This window comes from Triticum urartu, chromosome 5 (genome assembly GCF_003073215.2).
Source record: "Triticum urartu cultivar G1812 chromosome 5, Tu2.1, whole genome shotgun sequence".
Classification (NCBI taxonomy): Eukaryota; Viridiplantae; Streptophyta; class Magnoliopsida; order Poales; family Poaceae; genus Triticum; species Triticum urartu.
In genome coordinates, this window is record NC_053026.1 from 53,038,966 (window position 1) to 53,060,037 (window position 21,072).

The window sequence follows — 21,072 nt, forward strand, 5'->3', positions numbered from 1 at the left end:
ACAATCTTTGTCGGAGGCTCCCAAGTGACACCTAGCCAATCTAGGAGACACCACTCTCCAAGAAGTAACGAATGGTGTGTTGATGATGAACTCCTTGATCTTGTGCTTCAAATGATAGTATCCCCAACACTTAGCTCTCTCTCACAGGATATGGATTTGGTGGAAAGAAGATTTGAGTGGAAAGCAACTTGGGGAAGGCTAGAGATCAAGATTCATATGGTGTGAATGGAATATCTTGGCCTCAACACATGAGTAGGTCGTTCTCTCTCAGAAAATGTGTATTGGAAGTGTAGGTATGTTCTGATGGCTCTCTCCATGAATGAAGAGTGGGTGGAGGGATATATATAGCCTCCACACAAAAACTAACCGTTACACACAATTTACCAATCTCGGTGAGACCGAATTGAGAAACTCGGTCGGACCAATTTAGCAAACCTAGTGACCGTTAGGTTTTTCGGTGGGACTGAGATGCAACTCGGTAGGACCGATATGGTTACGGTTAGGGCATAACGTAATCTTGGTGTGACCGATTACACAAACTCGGTGGGACCGATTTTGGTAATAAGCTAACCAGAGAGTTGGTCAGGTAAACTCGGTGGGACCGATCGCTCATTTCGATGGGACCAAAATGTTACAAAAGGGAAACAGAGAGTTTATATTGCAATCTCGGTGGGACCGATCGCTCATCTCGATAGGACCGAAACGTTACGAAGGGAAACCGAGAGATTACAACCCCATCTCGGTGTGACCGAGATCCCTATCGGTGAGACCGATTTGCCTAGGGTTTGTGGTAGTGGCTATGACATCTGAACTCAGTGGCGCCGGATAGAAAGAATCAGTGGGGACGAGTTTGACTTTTGGTTTAGGTCATATGTGGATGTGGGAAGGTAGTTGAGGGTTTTGGAGCATATCACTAAGCACTATGAAGCAATAACCTCATCAAGCAACACCTCATCCCTCCTTGATAGTATTGGCTTTTCCTATAGACTCAATGTGATCTTGGATCACTAAAATATAAAACATAGAGTCTTGAGCTTTGAGCTTGAGTCAATCTTTTTGTCCTTAGTATTTTGAGGGGTCCACTTTCCTCATCCATGCCATGCCATTCATTGAGCTTTTCCGGAAATATTAATCTTGGAATAGCATTAGCTCAATGAGCTATATGTTGTTAGGAATTACCAAAACCACCTAGGGATAGTTGCACTTTCAATCTCCCCCTTTTTGGTAATTGATGACAACATATAGATCAAAGCTTCGACAAAGGATAATAAGAGTGAAAAACATTGTCACTTTGAGAAGTATGTGAAAAGCAAGAGCTCCCCCTAAATTTGTGCATAGTTTATGATTTGCTTTGGACTGCAAATGCACAGAGAGTTAGGCTCATGGGTTACTCTTCCATGTCACATACATCTTGGTGGAGCACTCAAAATGATAATAATTAAATACGTGCACTCATCACGAAGCAAAGTGAATGATCATATAGGGATAAAATGATAATGTCATCCAACAAGCATTAATGTAGGATATGATCAAACACATGATCATGCAAGTATCACACAGACAAAAGGTATCTCAAACAAGCAAAGAAAATAAAGTTCAACCACCAAAGCAAGAGAGAATAAAAAGCAACGCTCTCTCTCGAAGCCTATGATCTATACATTTTTATCCCCCTTTGGCAACAAGTTACCAAAAAGTTCCTAGAAAATGCATAGCACTAGATCGTATCTCAGGCTTGGTCTTTAGGTGGTGGTGTCCGGATAACTCCAAGAGCGAAGGCTTCAGTCTATGTGGATGGAGTTGATGGAGTAGGTGCTGGAGCTGGTGGCACTGAAGCTGTAGCTGGTGCAGATGAAGTGGCTCTGGTGTCTGGAACAGGCACTGCAGCTAACCTCTGAGCTCTAGGCACTCTGGAAAATGCATCAGTGGTTGTCTTGCCCTTCCTCTCCTGCATATCATCGTGAAGTTGCTCCACAACAGACTGGATCTCAGTTACCTTCACATCCAAGTCATAGAACTTCCGCTCCACGATCCTCTCCAAGCTCTCCTGGTTTTGAGTCAGGGTAGCCAGTCCCTTCTCAATCCTCAGAGTGGAGGCAATCAAGTAGCCAAGCTGATCTTGCTTGCTCTTCAGAAGATACTGAGATGCTTCTTCAGTAGTTGGCATCCTTGCAGCCTTTTCAGCCTTTGCCTTATCCTTCTTGGCTTGTGCGTGCACAGAAGATGGTTCATTTTCATCCATCACCACAGTGTTGTCCTCAAATTCTGGGTAGATGGGCAGGTGCTCCTTGTCCAGCAGATATGTGCCAGTGCCCATCTTGGAGTTAATCAGCTCCTGGATCTATGGGGCATACCCACAACTCCTCTTCTGATCTGCAGCTGTCCTCTTTAGGTTCAGATTCCAACGGTACTTGAGTAGAGGGTCTGGCTTTAGACATGGGAGTTCTCTTTGCAGACACTTTGGTTTTCATACCAGGCTTAGTGGCAGCAGCAGTGCTATATTCCTTCTTAGCAACTTTCTTCTTGGAAGTGGCCTCATCCTCAACTGCCACATAGTCTTCATCCTCAGATTCAGACGTTTTCTTGTTTCTGGCCCTGGTGGCAGCTTTGGGTAAGTTGCTTGGGGTGCTCCTGCTACCCTCATCAGAGCTGCTAGAGGGACTAGTGCCCTCACTCAAGTGAACCTGCTCCTCTGACTTGTTCTGGCTGTCACTCTGATCAGACATATTGCAAACACTGACAACAGACCCTGTGAATAGATATAGATGATATAGAGTGGATGAGCATCACAAAATGCAGAGGTTTTTGCAAAAGAATGAGTCAAAAACTTAGTTTTAGTTTTCCACAGAAAGCATTTCGGAACAACCGATTTGTAAACTCGGTGATACCGAAGCAGCTGTTGGAACCTAAACTAGTGAACTCGGTCAGACCGATTCACAGTTCGGTGGCACCGAGACTGCTAGGGTTTCACAAAGTCCTGAACTCGGTCACGCAGATTTGCAATTCTCAGTCAGACCGAGAATCACATGTGCAATGGCCTGAGCCGAATCGGTGGTACCGAGTTCCACAACTCGGTGGGTCCGAGATGGTTTCGGCGGAAACCTAACCCTAAATTCTCAATTCACGACTAAACTACGGAGTGTTTTCGAAGGATAGAATGATCTCAATCGTGGCAAGATACATGGCGAACACAATGTGCTAGGAATCAGATAAGGATAGCACAATGATCGAGTTCATACCCTAGTTCGGCGATGAACTCGCTACGACGGCAACGGCGGGGATGATTCCCGTTGACGGCGGCGGAGACTAGCGGCAGGAGGCGGCTGGCGACGAGGAGGACGATCCGGAGACCCTGGAGGCAGAGCATGCTAAGCGTGGGTCAAGGAGGTTCGGAAAGTTTTCCAAAATTTGACCCGTGGATGTATATAGCCCGACCCTGTCGGTGTGACCAAGTGGAACAACTCGGTGTGACCGAAAAGTTCGAATCGGTTGCACCGAGGTTGAAAACCTAGATCGACTTAGTGATCTCGGTATGACCGAAATGGGTGAATCGGTCAGACCGAAACGCACAAATAAGTTTTGGAAGTTTAAGTCTATGACGAATCGGGGACTCCGAGTGCTCCTCACACAGAGTGGTTCGAATCTGACTTGATCAAATTTTGTGATGCAGCATGAATAGAGTTTGAGACGAGAAAAGCATAGATAGCTAGAGAAGGTTCTTAGGCATTCTTGTCCATCCACTTGGCCAAAAGAAAAGGAAACCAAACAATTAAAACAACAAGTGGATGTCCTCGAATGAGTAAATTATGCAACCAACATGCTCACACAATAAAATGACAAATGAAATATGTGGCAAAGCATGCACAGACAATTCTAGCATCTATCAAGCAATTGGCGATGACTAGGTCATCTATATATGAGTATATTGACTTAGGAGTCAAATGAGAACATTTGATCATAGGTCATACTCATTGTTTAAGCACAAGTGGGGTTACCACTTTTACATAAAGCGTTGTTGTGTTCACACCATTAGAGTTGCTTTAACTCAATTGTTAGAGTAAAGCTCCCCCTAGATGTGAGATCCCCCCTAAGAGGGATGAACTAACCTTGGGTTTTGTCGATGATGACTTCATGTAGGTGTTGAAGATGTGGATGCTCTATGTTGATGTAGATCATTTGGAGCTATCCTTTGGAGTGAGTTGCACTTTCAATACCTACACGGGTTAGTCCCACAAGGAACAAACAAGGATATCCATAGACATAGAGTGATGCACACACAAGATGATGTCTATGAAAGCTTTAGGTTACCTTGTCCCTTGTCTTACGAACAAGACGGGTTGTGACTCCTTGAACTAGTGCAAGATGTGGAAGTTGATTGCACTTGTTCTTGCCAAAATGATAAGAGTGAAGTATGTTGGCGGAGTCACCCTCAAGAACTCTCTAGTTCTTCTTCTTCGGGATCCACACCATCTTGATGGGAATCCTCGGAGTTGTAGTTGTACTTGATGAAGTGGAACTTGATGTAGTCTTGGGAACCCACTTGACCAAGGCCTTAGGTGCTTCTTCAAATGCATCAATTTCCTCTTGAAGCTTGTCTTTGCCTTTTTGCTTCTGGTCTTGTGGTGGAAGATCATCTTGAGCTTGTGTCCCTTGGAAAGAAGTAGGATCATACTTGTCTATTGAGGAACAAACTTCATCTTGGGGTATTGATCTTCTTCCCACTCAACTCCATTGGCATTGAACTTTCGTTCAAAACCAATACCTTGATTCTTCCGATGCCTTCCTTGCTTGCGTACAATTTCCTTGAATTGGTTACTCCCGGCAAGGCTCTTGTAAACACCTTTCTCTATAATTCCCTTCAATAAGCTATTTTATTTCTCAAGTGTAACTTGGCTAAGAGAATCATTAGTGGAATCAAGAGAACTACTATAAGCAACAATATTGGATTTAGCATGATCATTGTCACTACTAGAAGAAGAATCTTTCTTGTTCTTGTTACTAGACTTGACTTGAGGCATGTAAGTAGATAAGAGTAAACGCTTGGCAATGTAAGAACAACTTTTCTTGCGAAGATCATCATTGATTGCCTTTAAGAACTCATGCTCTTGCTCAAGGTTGAGCTTTTCAAAACGTAATTTCTCATGAGTCCTTAAAAGTTCTCGATGATCTCCTAAGATAGTTTCATGAGCTAACTTGAGAATGTTTAGTTCTTTAGTTAGAGACTAAATCTTCTCCTTATCATTGTCATTCGTTTCATCATAGTATTCATCACTATAGTTGTCAACAAGTAAATCATCATCACCTAACAAGTCATCTTCATCACTATTGAAATCAACATACTCGTGGTGTGATACCTTTGGACCTTTGGCCATGAAGCATCTTCCAATTCCTTCATTTGGTGAATCAAATATGTCATAGGAGTTGGTTGACACAAGTGCTAGACCGGCAACACCTTCATCTTGAGTATATTCGGAGTCGGAGTGATAGCTTCTCTCGGAGTCATTGTCGGAGTCGGAGCCGGATACCCATTCACCAACATGAGCTTGATGTCTTCGTTTTGTGTAGCTCCTTGATGACTTGTCCTTCCTTTCCGAATCCTTGCTTCTCCGTGAGGGTCTTCGTTCATATCGATCATCCCTACTCCTTCTCTCCCTTGATGGTGATTCTTCTCTTCTACTTCTTCTTTTGGGAGAATCTTCTCTTCTCTTGTGGGGAGCTGTACACTCATTGGAGTAGTGTCCGGGTCTTCCACAATTGTAGCAGTTTCGCTCTCAACTAGAAGATCTTTTGTCATTGTAGGACCTTGACTTGGAACTTCTCTCTTTGCTTCTATTCTTGTAGAACTTGTTGAAGTTCTTCACCATTAGGCTCAATTCTTCATTAAAGGTTTGTTTCTCACTTGATGATGTGGGAGCTTCACATGAGGCTTTGTAAGCACCACTTGACTTGTTATGGAGCTCCTCCTTATCCTTGAGTGACATCTCATGAGCAACAATTCTTCCAATTACTTCCGTTGGCTTGAGATCTTTGTAATTTGGCATCATTTGGATCAATGTGCATATGGTATTGCATTTTCCATCCAAGGCTCTTAGGATCTTCTTGATGATGAATTTGTCGGTCATCTCTTCACTTCCTATGCCGGCAATCTCATTTGTGATAAGAGCAAGCCTAGAGTACATCTTAGCGACACCTTCACCATCCTTCATTTTGAACTTGTCAAGTTGACTTTGAAGCACATCCAACTTGGATTCCTTGACGGAGTCGGTACCTTCGTGCATATCAATCAAACTATCCCAAATTTCCTTTGCATTCTCAAGACGGCTGATTTTTTTGAATTCTTCAGGGCACAATCCGTTGAAGAGGATATCACAAGCTTGAGCATTGTATTGTAGCATCTTCAACTCATTCGCGGTAGCTTCACGATTCGGTTCTCTCCCATCAAAGAATTCACCTTGCAAGCCAACACACACAATAGCCCAAACGGCGGGGTTATGTCCAAGAATATGCATTTTCATCTTATGCTTCCAACTAGCAAAATTAGTACCATCAAAGTAAGGACCTCTACGGTGATAATTTCCCTCGCTAGATGCCATACTCTCCTAGGTTGTGAAACCGAGGCTATAACCACCAAAATCTATGGAAATCAAAGCAAATGGAGACCAAAGCTCTGATACCACTTGTAGGATCAAAAGTATGTCTAGAGGGGGGGGTGATTAGACTACTTGACCAAATAAAAATCTATCCTTTTCCCAATTTCAGTCTTTGGCAGATTTTAGCTATCTTAGCACATGTCAAGCAATCTTAACACAATTCAAGCAAGCATGCAAAGATTCTATGAGCAGCGGAAAGTAAATCATGCAACTTGCAAGAATGTAAAGGGAAGGGTTTGGAGAATTCAAACGCAATTGGAGACACGGATGTTTTTGTCGTGGTTCCGATAGGTGGTGCTATTGTACATCCACATTGATGGAGACTTCAACCCACGGAGGGTAACGGTTGCGCGAGTCCATGGAGGGCTCCACCCACGAAGGGTCCACGAAGAAGCAACCTTGTCTATCCCATCATGGCCATCGGCCACGAAGGACTTGCCTCACTAGTGGTAGATCTTCATGAAGTAGGCGATCTCCTTGCCCTTACAAACTCCTTGGTTCAACTCCACAATCTTTGTCAGAGGTCCCAAGTGACACCTAGCCAATCTAGGAGACACCACTCTCCAAGAAGTAACAAATGGTGTGTTGATGATGAACTCCTTGCTCTTGTGCTTCAAATGATAGTCTCCCCAACACTCAACTCTCTCTCACAAGATATGGATTTGGTGGAAAGAAGATTTGAGTGGAAAGCAACTTGGGGAAGGCTAGAGATCAAGATTCATATGGTGTGAATGGAATATCTTGGCCTCAACACATGAGTAGGTGGTTCTCTCTCAGAAGCTGTGTATTGGAAGTGTAGGTATGTTCTGATGGCTCTCTCCACGAATGAAGAGTGGGTGGAGGGATATATATAGCCTCCACACAAAAACTAAACGTTACACATAATTTACCAATCTCGATGAGACCGAATTGAGAAACTCGGTCGGACCGATTTAGCAAACCTAGTGACCGTTAGGTTTTTCGGTGGGACTGAGATGCAACTCGATAGGACCAATATGGTTAGGGTTAGGGCATAACGTAATCTTGGTGTGACCGATTACACAAACTCGGTGGGACCGATTTTGGTAATAAGCTAACCAGAGAGTTGGTCAGGTAAACTCGGTGGGACCGATCGCTCATTTCGGTGGGACCGAAATGTTACAAAAGGGAAACAGAGAGTTTACATTGCAATCTCGATGGGACCGATCGCTCATCTCGGTAGGACCAAAACGTTACGAAGGGAAACAGAGAGATTACCAGCCCATCTCGGTGTGACCGAGATCCCTATCGGTGAGACCGATTTGCCTAGGGTTTGTGGCAGTGGCTATGACATCTGAATTCGGTGGCGCCGGATAGAAAGAATCGGTGGGGCCGAGTTTGCCTTTTGATTTAGGTCATATGTGGATGTGGGAAGGTAGTTGAGGGTTTTGGAGCATATCACTAAGCACTATGAAGCAATAACCTCATCAAGCAGCACCTCATCCCTCCTTTATAGTATTGGCTTTTCCTATAGACTCAATGTGATCTTGGATCACTAAAATATAAAATGTAGAGTCTTGAGCTTTGAGCTTGAGCCAATCTTTTTGTCCTTATTATTTTGAGGGGCCCACTTTCCTCATCCATGCCATGCCATTCATTGAGCTTTTCCTGAAATATTAATCTTGGAATAGCATTAGCTCAATGAGCTATATGTTGTTAGGAATTACCAAAACCACCTGGGGATAGTTGCACTTTCAGGTCTCCGGACAGCCGGACTATATCCTTTGGCCGGACTGTTCGACTATGAATATACAAGATTGAAGACTTCGTCCCGTGTCCGGATGGGACTCTACTTGGCGTGGAAGGCAAGCTAGGTAATGTGGATATGTATATCTCCTCCTTTGTAACCGACCTTGTGTAACCCTAGCCCCCTCTGGTGTCTATATAAACCGGAGGGTTTTAGTCCGTAGGACAACAGACAATCATACCATAGGCTAGCTTCTAGGGTTTAGCGTCTCTGATCTCGTGATAGATCAACTCTTGTAACACTCATATTATCAAGAATAATCAAGCAGGACGTAGGGTATTACCTCCATCAAGAGGGCCCGAACCTGGGTAAACATCGTGTCCCCTGCCTCCTATTACCATCCGCCTTAGACTCACAGTTCGGGACCCCCTACCCGAGATCCGCTAGTTTTTGACACCGACATTGGTGCTTTCATTGAGAGTTCCACTGTGTCGTCATCATAAGGAGGATGGCTCGTCTCCTTGTCAAGGACAACATCACCTCTAGGGGAGCCCTGGCTGTAGGCCAAACTCTCCGATTAGGCAGCTTCGTCATGACCGCCCGCTCGGCCGCTGCGCCGATGATGACTTCTCGTGTCATCAAAAATAGCCTCCACATTGGCTCGAGATTTGCCGAGCAGATGGATCCAATGGAGCTCTCCTCTTTGAACGAGCTCTTGGATCGCATCGCCGCTCTGGGAGTCACTACGGACTACGATCGGATCGGGCTTAAACCCAACCAAAGGGAGATTAACTCTCCACCGGTCACCCATCAGATAGTGGTGGTGGAGGTGCAATGCGGCGATTCTCCCTCTATCCTAAGGACAAACTATGTCCGGATTCCTGAGCTCTTCGAGCCAGATACCCGCTCACGGGAGAACACCGCCTTAACCCTGAACCCAGAATCAGGTCGTATACCGAACCCGTGGGGCAACATCCCGGAGCCCGAACTTCCAAGATCGGAAACTCCCCTGCCCCGGGACTGCAGATTGGGTAAAGGTTTGGACTTAAATCTACCCACCCACCCAGATACAAACGATCTTTCCCACATTAGGCAAGCGCCCCAAGAGACAGTACATCACTATTGGGCCAGATTCCTCCTTGTAATGAACAGGGTCAAGGTCTGTCGCGAGGAAGATGCAATTTCGTTCTTTTGCAACAATTGCACGGACAAGGGAGTCCTAACGCCATAAGTCGTCGTTACATAGCACACTTCGCTGACTTGGCGGCCATAGTACGGACATACTGTGTGATGGAAAGTGCCTGGAAAACCCAAACGCAATTTTGGGATAATCCGACTCTGACAAACCCCCCAGTCCGGACTAAAAGGGTGCACTCTCATAAGTCGCCCGACTCAATTACAAAGACGCAAAAGCCCACTACAGGGCGTGGAACCGTGTTGGAGGGATGGCTTAACGGGCCCTGCAAAATCCACAGTACATCGGATGCCATATCAACACACAACCTTAGATCATGTTGGGTACCCCGGCAGGTGGCCAAAAGCGGTGAGGACCTCCTCACCCAACATATCTCAGAACACCTTCCCATGGATAATAATATAGTATTAGCGGTCTTCGAGACCTTCGCCTCAAGTAATAGGCGTAAGCGAGCAGTCTGTAGCCTTGCCGAAGTCTGCCACGTGGCATCAATAAATCCATGGAGCGACACGACTATTACCTTCCATGCCAGTGACGAACCTAAATTCCGAACAGCTCGAGCACCAACCACTTTGTTCCTCAGTCCAATTGTGGACGGCTTTCGGCTCACCAAGGTGCTCATGGACGGCGGCAGCGGATTAAACCTCATCTATGAGGAAACTCTCCAAAAAATGGAAATAGACAACAACCGTATTGAGAAAAGCAGTACGACCTTCTGAGGAATCATCCCTAGTCGGGAGGCATGTTGCGCTGGGAAAATCACACTTGATGTGGTATTCGGCACTGCGGAGAATTACAGGTCCGATGAAATTACATTCCAAGTGGCCCCATTCAGTAGCGGATACCACGCCCTTCTAGGGCGGGAGGCATTCACGATTTTTCAAGCCATACCCCATTACGGGTACATGAAGCTCAAAATGCCCGGACCCAATGGAATCATCACTCTAGTTAGTGATCCGGACATAACACTCCGCGCCGAGAACAAAACAGCCGCACTAGCCCTCGAGACATTATCCGAAGCCCTTGTGGCAGAGGAGTTAACTGCGCTGCGCTCCACAGTGGATAGGGACGACGTGATACTAGACAAAAGATCCAAGTCCACCTCTTTTAAACAAGCGGACGAAATAGTCAAATTCCAAGTCCATCCAATGGACCCCACAAAAATAGCATCCATCGGGGCACAGTTAAACCCCGTTGTAGGCGCCGCACTACGGGAGTTTCTGCGCGAGAATTGGGATGTATTCGCCTGACATCCTTCAGACATGCCAGGAATCCCACGCAGATTGGCCGAGCATAGCCTTAATTTCCTAAAAGGATTCAAGCCGGTCAAGCAGACTCTTTGGCGTTTCTCTGAACCTAAGCGACAAGCAATGGGAGAGGAGCTAGCCAAGCTACTGGAGGCCAGATTTATTAGAGAAATAAAACATCCGGACTGGCTAGCAAACCTGGAGATGGTACCAAAGAAGGACAAATCCTGGCGCCTATGCGTCGACTTCAAAGACCTTAATAAGGCTTGCCCAAAGGATCCCTTTCCACTCCCTCGCATCGATCAAATCATCGACACTACCGGAGGACACGAATCATTGTGCTTCCTCGACGCATACTCCGGTTACCACCAGATTAAGATGGCGGAGTCTGATCAAGCCGCAACGGCATTTATCACGCCATACGGCCCCTTATGATTTAACACAATGCCCTTCGGGCTCAAAAACGCCGACGCAACATATCAGCGCATGATCCAGACATGTCTGGAAAAGCAGATCGGCAAGACTGTGGAGGCATATGTAGATGATGTGGTCATTAAAACCAGACATGTCGACTCTTTAATAGACGACTTGAGGCTCACGTTCACCAATCCCCGAACATACGACATTAAGCTCAATCCGGAAAAATGCGTTTTCGGCATTCCCGCCGAAAAGCTCCTGGGCTTCATCGTCTCTAGTAGAGGAATTGAAGCAAATCTGGCTAAAATCCAAGCTCTATCGCAGTTGGCTATCCCAACTGACCTCAAGCAAATCCAGAAATTGACTGGATGTGTGGCGTCTTTAAGCCGCTTTATCTCCCGATTAGGAGAAAAGACACTTCCCCTTTATCGCCTTCTTCGGCGCACCGAACACTTCGAGTGGACGGACGCAGGCACGGCCGGACTGGAAGAAATAAAAGCCATCCTGGCCACCAGCCCAATCTTGGCCGCGCCAACTGTTGGCGAACCAATGCTATTATATATAGAGGCAATTCATCAAGTTGTAAGCGCAGTGCTCGTCGTTGAACGAGAGATGGACGGACATAAATTCCCACTTCAAAAGCCGGTATATTATGTATCCACCGTCCTCACCCCATGCAAATCATGGTACCCACATTATCAAAAGATAGCATACGCGGTATTCATGGCATCCCGGAAATTACGACACTACTTTCAAGAGTGTTCAATCACGGTGGCCTCCGAAGTACCACTCAATGACATACTAAACAACCGAGATGCCACGGGCCGGATTGCCAAATGGGCCATCGAGCTCCTCCCGTTCGACATAACATACAAACCACGGCGAGCCATTAAGTCACAAGTATTGGCCGATTTCGTCGCCGAATGGACGGAAGCCGAACTCCCTAAAGAGTACGGTGCATACTCCAATTGGATCATGCACTTCGCCGGCTCTAAAATGCTGGCTAGTCTCGGGGCTGGCGTCGTCCTGACGTCCCCCACCGGAGATACAGTACAATACGTGCTCCAAATACTATATACAGACTCCAATAACGCGGCCGAATATGAGGCCCTTCTACACGGTCTCCGGATGGCAGTCTCCATGGGCATTCTACGCCTGGAGGTGGGTGGGGACTCGAACCTCGCAATATCCCAAATAAATGGAGACTTCGATGCCAAGGATCCGAAAATGGCGGCATATCGCAACGCCATCCTCAAAATGTCAGCTCGGTTCGAGGGGCTTGAATTCCACCATGTGGCTCGGGAAAACAACCAGGCGGCGGACATCCTCGCCCATATCGGCGCTAAACGTGACCCTGTCCCACCGAACATCTTCCTGGAATGACTGTTCAAACCATCCGTGGTACGGGAAGGGGACACCGGCAAAAATAGTCCGGACTCGGCCACAACCACAGATAACGAACACTCTGACACAATCGGAGGTTCCGCCACCAAAATAACACCTTCAGCCCACGTGATAATGGTCGTCATCACCCCGTGGACAGAACCATTCCTGACCTACCTAACTAGGCAGGAACTACCCGAGGACCAAAATGAGGCACGCTACAGAGTGCGGCGATCTAAAGCCTACAAGGTCCACGAGGGAGAGCTTTATAAGAAAAGCACAATCGGAGTCCTTCAAAGGTGCATCTCCAAAGAGGAAGGGCGGAAGCTTTTGGCAGAAATCCATGCTGGACTCGGCGGCCACCACGCCGCAGCCCGGGCCCTTGTAAGCAAGGCCTTCCGTACAGGTTTTTATTGGCTGACGGCCCAGGAAGATGCACAACATCTGGTCCAACATTGTGTTGGTTGCCAGCTTTTTGCAAACCAAAGCCACATTCCACCTACCGCCCTCCAAACAATCCCCATTACTTGGCCCTTTGCGGTCTGGAGGCTTGATATGGTCGGACCCCTCAAAGGGGGAATCCATAAGAAAAAATACTTACTGGTCATGGTGGATAAATTCACCAAATGGATAGAAGCCAAACCTGTCAAATGGATGAATCCGGACCGGTGATAGACTTCATATTCGAGGTTGTACACCGTTATGGCGTCCCTCACAGCATCATCACTGACAACAACACGAACTTTACAGCCGATGAGGTGAAACTTTGGTGCAGCAACATGGGCATGAAGCTCGATTATGCTTCTGTCTATCATCCGCAAACTAATGGTCAAGTCGAACAAGCGAATGGTCTTATCATGAGCGTCATTAAACCCAGATTAGTGCGGTCCTTAAAGGAATCACACACGCATTGGGTAGAGGATGTCAAATCCGTACTATGGGGGCTGTGGACCACGCCAAATCGCACTACCGGATACACACCGTTTTTTATGGTGTACGTCGCTGAGGCGGTGCTGCCTTGCGACATAATTCATGACTCACCTCGAGTGCGCATGTACGAAGAAAGAGAGGCCGAGCTTGATCGACATGACAGTTTGGATGCCCTGGAGGAGGAACGCGACGTAGCAAAGGCCCGTTCCGCATTCTATCAGCAACAGGCTCGAAGGTATCAAAGCAGAGATGTACGGGCCAAAACCTATAACATTGGAGAACTAGTTCTACGCTTGCCAGAGAAGAAAAATAACAAGCTCAAGCCCAAATGGGAAGGTCCCTTCATTATCGACCAGGCTCTGACCGGTGGAGCGTACCGTCTGTGGGATGCATCGGATAATCGACTCGAGCCAAACCCATGGAACGTAGCCAGACTCCGAAGATTCTACGCCTAGCGTCGGACTCTATGTTCGTCTCCTTACCTCCATCAATTTTTTGCACATATGTTTTTTCTCTCTTTCTTTCTCTTTTTCTCTTCACGGTCCTAAAAGGCTACACTTGTGTCTTGATTACACAATCTTGATGCGCTAACCGCGCTCAATATACATGGGGGCTTCTTATACATAAGCTTAATCTAATTATCTTTCCGGGCTTTATGCCTCGCACATGTGTTATTCTTCCGCATGTACCTTTTTTCGCCATTATATGCATCGATATGACTTAAGTTTTGGCCAAACTGGGTTGCCTGGCTCTTGTATTTATGCCCTACGTTCCCGTTAATTCGGCTAGCACTACAAAAAAAGACACATCCGTGACATTTTAGGCCGAACGAAATTTTTTTCTGTCATACATATGACACTTCTATGATGATAATTGTGACAAAACCCGGTATCATCATAGATGTGGTGGGCTCCTACTTCTATGACAAAAAATCATGATAGAAAATGGGTTTTTCGTCCTGGGCGGGCCGGAGACGCAGCTGCATGACATTCTTTGGGCCGTCCATGATGGAAAAAATCATGGTAGAAGCGAGGGGGAGGAAAATTTCGGGGAGTTCCCAGTTACGGTGGGAGGTCGGGGGCCGAGCGATGCGCGTTTCTCTCGTACACATACGCGTGTGTGTGCGAGGCGTTGGCTCTAACTGAACCCGAGCGAGGCGTTGGGCTCTAACTGAACCCGAGCGATTGTAGTGCAGGCTGCACGTTACTGAACCCGAGCGATCGATCGATGGCTATTAACTGAACCCGATCGAGCGATTCCTTCGCTACTGCTGCTAACTGAAGCCGATCGATGCTGCCTCTGGGATGAACAGTGAGCATTGTGGGGGGGGGGGTTGGATGAACAGTGAGCGGTGGCGTTGTCTCTGGATGAACAGGACCCCGTGGTGTAGTGGAGGGCTAGATGAGCAGTAGACGGTGGAGGGGTGCCCGTGGAGGGGTGGTTGAACAGGACCCCGTGGTGTGGAGGGCTGGATGAACAGTAGACGATGAAGGGGTGCCCGTGGAGGGGTGGTTGAATAGTAGCTGGTGGAGTAGCGCGCGGTGGAGGCTGGATGAACAGGAGCCCGTGGAGGCTGGAGGAGGTCGACGGTGGAGATGAACAATATCCCGTGGAGTCCCGTTTTGCGGTACGCCACACCCCTCCCGATGAACAGGACCCCCGTTTCGACCGTAGCGCTCCAACACAAGTCCGTTTTCTCCGTTTTGCGGTACGCCACACCCCTCCCGATCAACAGGACCCCCATTTCGACCGTAGGAGGTCTGTTTCGTCCGTTTTGCGGTACGCCACACCCCTCCCGATCAACAAGACCCCCGTTTTGACCGTAGGAGGTCCGTTTCCTCCATTTTGCGGTACGCCAGACACCTCCCGATCAATAGGACCCCGTTCCGAACGTAAGAGGTCCGTTTCCTCCGTTGTGCGGTACGCCATGCCTCGTTTCCATCGCCTGTTCCGTCCAAGCCCTCCCGATGAACACGACCATGCATTTCGTTCCGACCCAGCCGGTTGGCTCCCACACGTTCGGTTGCCTCCCGATGAACACGACGCATTCCGTTGTCTCCCCATGAACACGAACACGACGCATTCCGTTGCCTCCCCATGAACACGACGACGACACTGTTTCTCCGTTCCGACCCAGCCATGTACACGAGCCCTGGCCGTACGTATGCGCGAGTAGGCGTTCGAGACCCTGTCCGTATGTACACATACGTGGCCGTATTTTCTTTCTTGCACCCTGGCCGCTGTACGTACGTGTACATGCTACGTGCGCGCCTCTACTACGACACGTACACGCCTCTACTACGACACATGCACGCCTCTACATCCACCAGTATATATGTACGTACACATTCGCGACCAGAATGACAACGCTATGTATGCTTCGACCAGGTGGGTCCCAACTGTCAGGCACTTCCTTGCGTGCGAAGATGTAATTGGTGGGTCCCAACAGTCAGGGGGGCGAATCATTTTTTTGCCTGGACGCACTTCCTTGCATGCGAAGATGTAGCTGGTGGGTCCCAGCAGTCAGGGGGGAGAATCATTTTTTTTTGCCCGGACGCACTTCCTTGCGTGTGAAGATGTAGCTGGTGGGTCCCAGCAGTCAGGGGGAAACGTTTTTTTTCGTGAAATACGGTGGCCCGTCCAGTGGGTCCCTGCTGTCAGGTGGAGGAATCATTATTTTGCGCGTAATAAGGAGGCACTTTCTTGCTGCGGACGTGGACCCAGCTGTCAGCCTCTCGATTTTTTTTCAAAACTATGACCTTTTTTATAGCTAATTCTGAAACTATAGTACCCATTGCAAAAATATCAAAAATATGACCCTGTCGGCCTTGTGGTGGCCGAAGTGGTAGTTTTCGGCCGGAACTAGGCCGAAAAGGACTTTTCGTCCAGCATTAGGCCGAAATGAGCCTCAGTTGGGCCGAAGAGGGGTGGGGTGGGCCAAAAATAGTAGCTTCGGCCAGGCCTAGACCAAAATGGGCCATTTTCGGCCAGCCCGCAGCCGAAAACCTTTTCGTCCAGGCCTAGACCGAAAAGGTCTGGATAAGGCCGATCCCGTCGTCGCCTTCCTCCTCTTGCTCGGTCGCCTCTGTTCTTTCTCGTTCTTCTCTGTAGAGCTCGCGTCTCCTCCCTGATCTCCTCCAATTTGCACTCATTTACACAACCAAGGCACAGAATAGATAGATCATAGCATTCTCCACCGGCCTATGGTTTTTTTTTGTTATGGGTTAGGTTTTTGTGCGCTTGGGGGAGGAGCCATGGTGGGGTGGAGGAGGTCCGGTTGGGAAGGAGGTGGTGGTGAGGAGGAGCAGCAGCTGTGGAGGAGGAGGTGGTGAGGAGGAGCAGCAGCTTGTGGGGTGACCGGAGTTAAACCTCCGGCCGTCGAGTGGGCGGCGCTGCCGTTGTCCGGTGGCCGGTGCCGGTGACCGGAAGAGACGCACGCTTCGAAGGTATAACCATGGCGTCACAAATTTTCTCTAAATTGTATAGTTTATTAGTTAGAGTTAATATGTTTGTGGTGGCATTTTAGCGCGTAGTTAGTGTAGCGGGTAATATTAGTGTTCGTTGTGATTAATGAGAAGATGACAATGTCTGACAGGTGAAAATGTCTGAATCAGTAAATTTGAATGTTTACTACGGCGCTGGTAACGTTTGATATAATGAGTTGGGAGTTGATCTTAGCGAGTTTAAAAATGGCGTCATGACACTAGCAGACCCGGACAGACTGGACATTAGACAATTGAAGTACTGGTTGACAACTAGTTTCGGGCTGGATCCTGAAGTATGTTCCGTCAGTATTCACGCATTGTGGACCAAATCTTATAAAAATGTCAAGTGGGAGTTGATGCCAGTAGATAGGAGCCAACATTGGTTGTCCCTGTTAAGACGCTGCCGAGACCGAAGAATCCACCCATATGCACTTGTGCAACTTGTACCGAAGGAGGAGAAAGCCATACAACTCCACAGGGGGTATGAACCCGGCCAATGCAGTGAAGTGGCTAACGAGATTGTTTTATCCGGGTCACAGCCACAAGATGTGGATGCTAGCCAACCCGAGAAAGAGTCAGACTACGTGCCACACAATGTTTGTGGTCCTGATACTGGGCAGAGTAGCCAGTCGATAATATTAGCTGGTTCTGGTTTTGCTGATGGGGATGAGGAAGGGGATGAAATGCAGAGGGTGATGGAGGAAGAGGACGAGGATGGATTGGTGGAGGAACTGGATTCTGAAAATTCTGAGGATGAAGTGGAGGTACCGATTCCTTCTGCATGGGAGCAGGACATATCCACCGGCCTTACGGTGAACGATGGCCATGAGACTCCATGGCAGTATAATCTGAACCAAGTACAGATAGGGGCTATGTTTGATACAAAGAAAAAATTGAAGTATGCGGTGATAAAGTGGGCTATGTCTACACAGAGGGTTTTCCGGACACACATATCAAGTCCAACAAACTATACCGTGAAATGTGTTGAAACAAGTTGTCCTGGGAAGGTGCACGGGCACGTGCCGAAGTATGACATCCACTGGGTTGTCACCATTGTCGTCCCACATAATTGTGTGAGGAAGAACCTGCTGGTGAAGCATCCGAACCTGACTTCAAGTCTCATTGCGCAACTCATGTATACTGATGTAGTAGAGAAGAAAGATATGGAAGCAAAACACATCCAGACAGCAGTGAAGGTCAGATGGAATTATGTCATTCCTTATGGGAAGGCTTGGAGGGCTAAGCAGAAGGCTATGGAGGAAAGGTTTGGGACGTTCTTCGACTCATATGATAATGTTGTCCGTCTCCTGGGCATACTGAAGGAGAGGAATCCCGGCACTTATGTGAACGTACAACACATGAGGTTGCTGAGTATACCAGATTTCAAGGTGTTGAAACGAGTGTTCTTCTCTTTTGCTATGTGCACCGAAGCTTTCCGGCATTGTCCTCCTGTTATATTTGTGGATGGTACATTCCTGACCGGTCAGTATAGAGGGCAAATCCTGACTGCTATTGGTATGGACGGGAACAATCAAATCATCCCACTTGCCATGGCATTTGTGGAGGGTGAGAACTTTCTCGGTTGGGTATGGTTCTTCCGCCAAGTGAAAATTGCCATTGTGAAGGACCGACCAAACGTGTGTGTCATTCATGACAGACATGCTGGTATATTGAAGGCCGTGAAGACACTTCGTAATCCAGCAGATGACGAACCAACACCTTGGAGGGACTTGCAGAGCCGGTGGTGCATGTGCCATCTTGGGGCTAATTTTTTCTCACAGTTCAAGAACAAGCGGTTGATGAACTTGTTCAAAAAATTATGCAAGCAGAGCTAGCAGCGGAAATACGAATTTATTTGGTCAAAACTAGATGAGTTTACTAAGAAGCAGGTCCGTGCAAGGAAGAAAATGGAAGAAGATCAGGTTAAATTAGCAGCACTCGTCGCGGAGCTAGAGGAGCCAGTTGGTCTTTGTGACTTGCCAGCAATTGACCCTCCTAATACTAAGAGAAAGAAGGGAAGGGCAATAAAGAATTTTTCTGAGTGGATAGAGAAAGAGCCTCCAATGAATTGGTCTTTGCTGCATGACACACATGGAGCTAGGTATGGCCACATGACAACCAATCTTGCAGAGGTGTATAACTTTGTGCTGAGAGGGAATAGAGCATTGCCACTCACAGCTATTGTGGAGGCTGTATTCCATGGCACTTTGAGATATTTCAGAGAAAGGCACGAGTTAGCAAAGAAGCATATTGAAGATAATCAGAACACACCTTATTGTAGCCGTGTCATGGAATACATGGCAAAGAAGATAGAGAAAGCAAAGAAGCACAGTGTCAGACTCATAGGGAATCAAGAAAGGAGGTATGAGGTTCAGCTTCCTACCGATGGTTTTGGTTCTGGAAATGAGGTGAAGACACACGAGGTAAAAATTGGAACGGAATTTTATCCAACGTGTGAGTGTACATGCAACAAACCGAAGTTGCTGCACCTACCTTGCTCTCATGTGTTGGCTGCCTGTGGCCAGATTCAGTTGGATGCTATATCCTTCGTGTCCCCATACTATTTAAAAGAGGCAGTGCTCAACACTTGGACAGGCGAGATGACAGGGTTTAGAGTCGTCGGCAATTTCAACAAGGTAAACGATGGTGAGAGAGTATACATCCCGCATCCAGACCTTCGGCGAACAAGTAGGGGCAGACGAAAGGCCCGTCGCATCCGGAACGATATGGACCAGTCTGAAGCTGGTGGAGCAACCAGACAATGTTTGTTATGCGCGGCTTATGGGCATAGGATGAAATATTGTCCCGACCTGAACAAAGATGGTGCTTCCGCATTGACGAGTGCTTCCACATCGACGGCTGCGACAACAGGAGCAAGAGGCGGACGTGGTCGTGGCAGTCGAGGCCGAAGGGGCGGACGAGGAAGAAATAACTCACAAGCTATATAATGTGCCGTAGTGGGTTTTAATATGTAATATGTCAGGACTATGTTTTAATTTGTAATATGTGAGGACTATGTTTTAATTTGTAATATGTCAAGACTATCTTTTAATATGTAATATGTCAGGACTATGTTTTAATTTGTAATATGTCAGGACTATGTTATAATTTGTAATATGTCATACTATGTTTTATTTGCACCTGAGTTTTGTTGTTTGAATTGCAGATATGTCTTCGTATCCGTTGCTTAATGGTAACACCGATAGAAATCATCGGGGCGCTCTTACGGAAGCGGGCAACAACTTAGACGTGTTGGTCACTCGTACCCCAAAGACTAACTGGCTGATACACGATTCATGGGTTGATAGGTATGTGTGCATATAATGGAGACCATATAATGACTTACTATGTTTGACATACTTTTCATAACCGCTAACAATCTCTTTATTTTGTAGGTTAAGTTGGGCTGGACTTCTACCCTTGGCACGGCTGGTTGAGGGTACATTGGATGAGTGGATTGATGGTCCGGACTTAGATGAGGCAGGTGAACCATTGCAGTTACACAAGAGGCAAGTGAGACGTTTCTCTTACAACAAGTCACTCCTTACCTGCTTAGTAGATAGATGGAGACCAGAAACACATACGTTTCACTTTCCTTGGGGAGAGATGGCGCCTACTTTACAGGATGTGTCTTACTTGTTGGGATTACCTCTGGCCGGTGCTGCCATAGGTCCCTTAGAGGCAGAATCTGGGTGGCAAGCAGCGATGCAGACCCGTTTTTTGGCTACAGTCCCGACTGCTAGGGCTATAGACAACGATCCTCATGGACCTCTTTTTAGATGGTTGAGCTAGTTTCAGGTAACCATCACGGCCACTTAAACAAATGTTGTTTTTTAGTTGTCTGATGTTCATACAATTATTATGTTTCTATGTAGATTGTCTCGTTAGGACATCCCGACGTTCAGTTGTCGGAGGCTCAGATTGACCGGTCCCTAGAGGCATATATTCTTTGGCTATTCGGCAAGACAATGTTTACGGAGAACCACGTGACCACTGTCGATGCACGACTCATCGGTATTGCACGAGAGATAGCTGACGCACGTTGCCCTGCGGATATTCTACA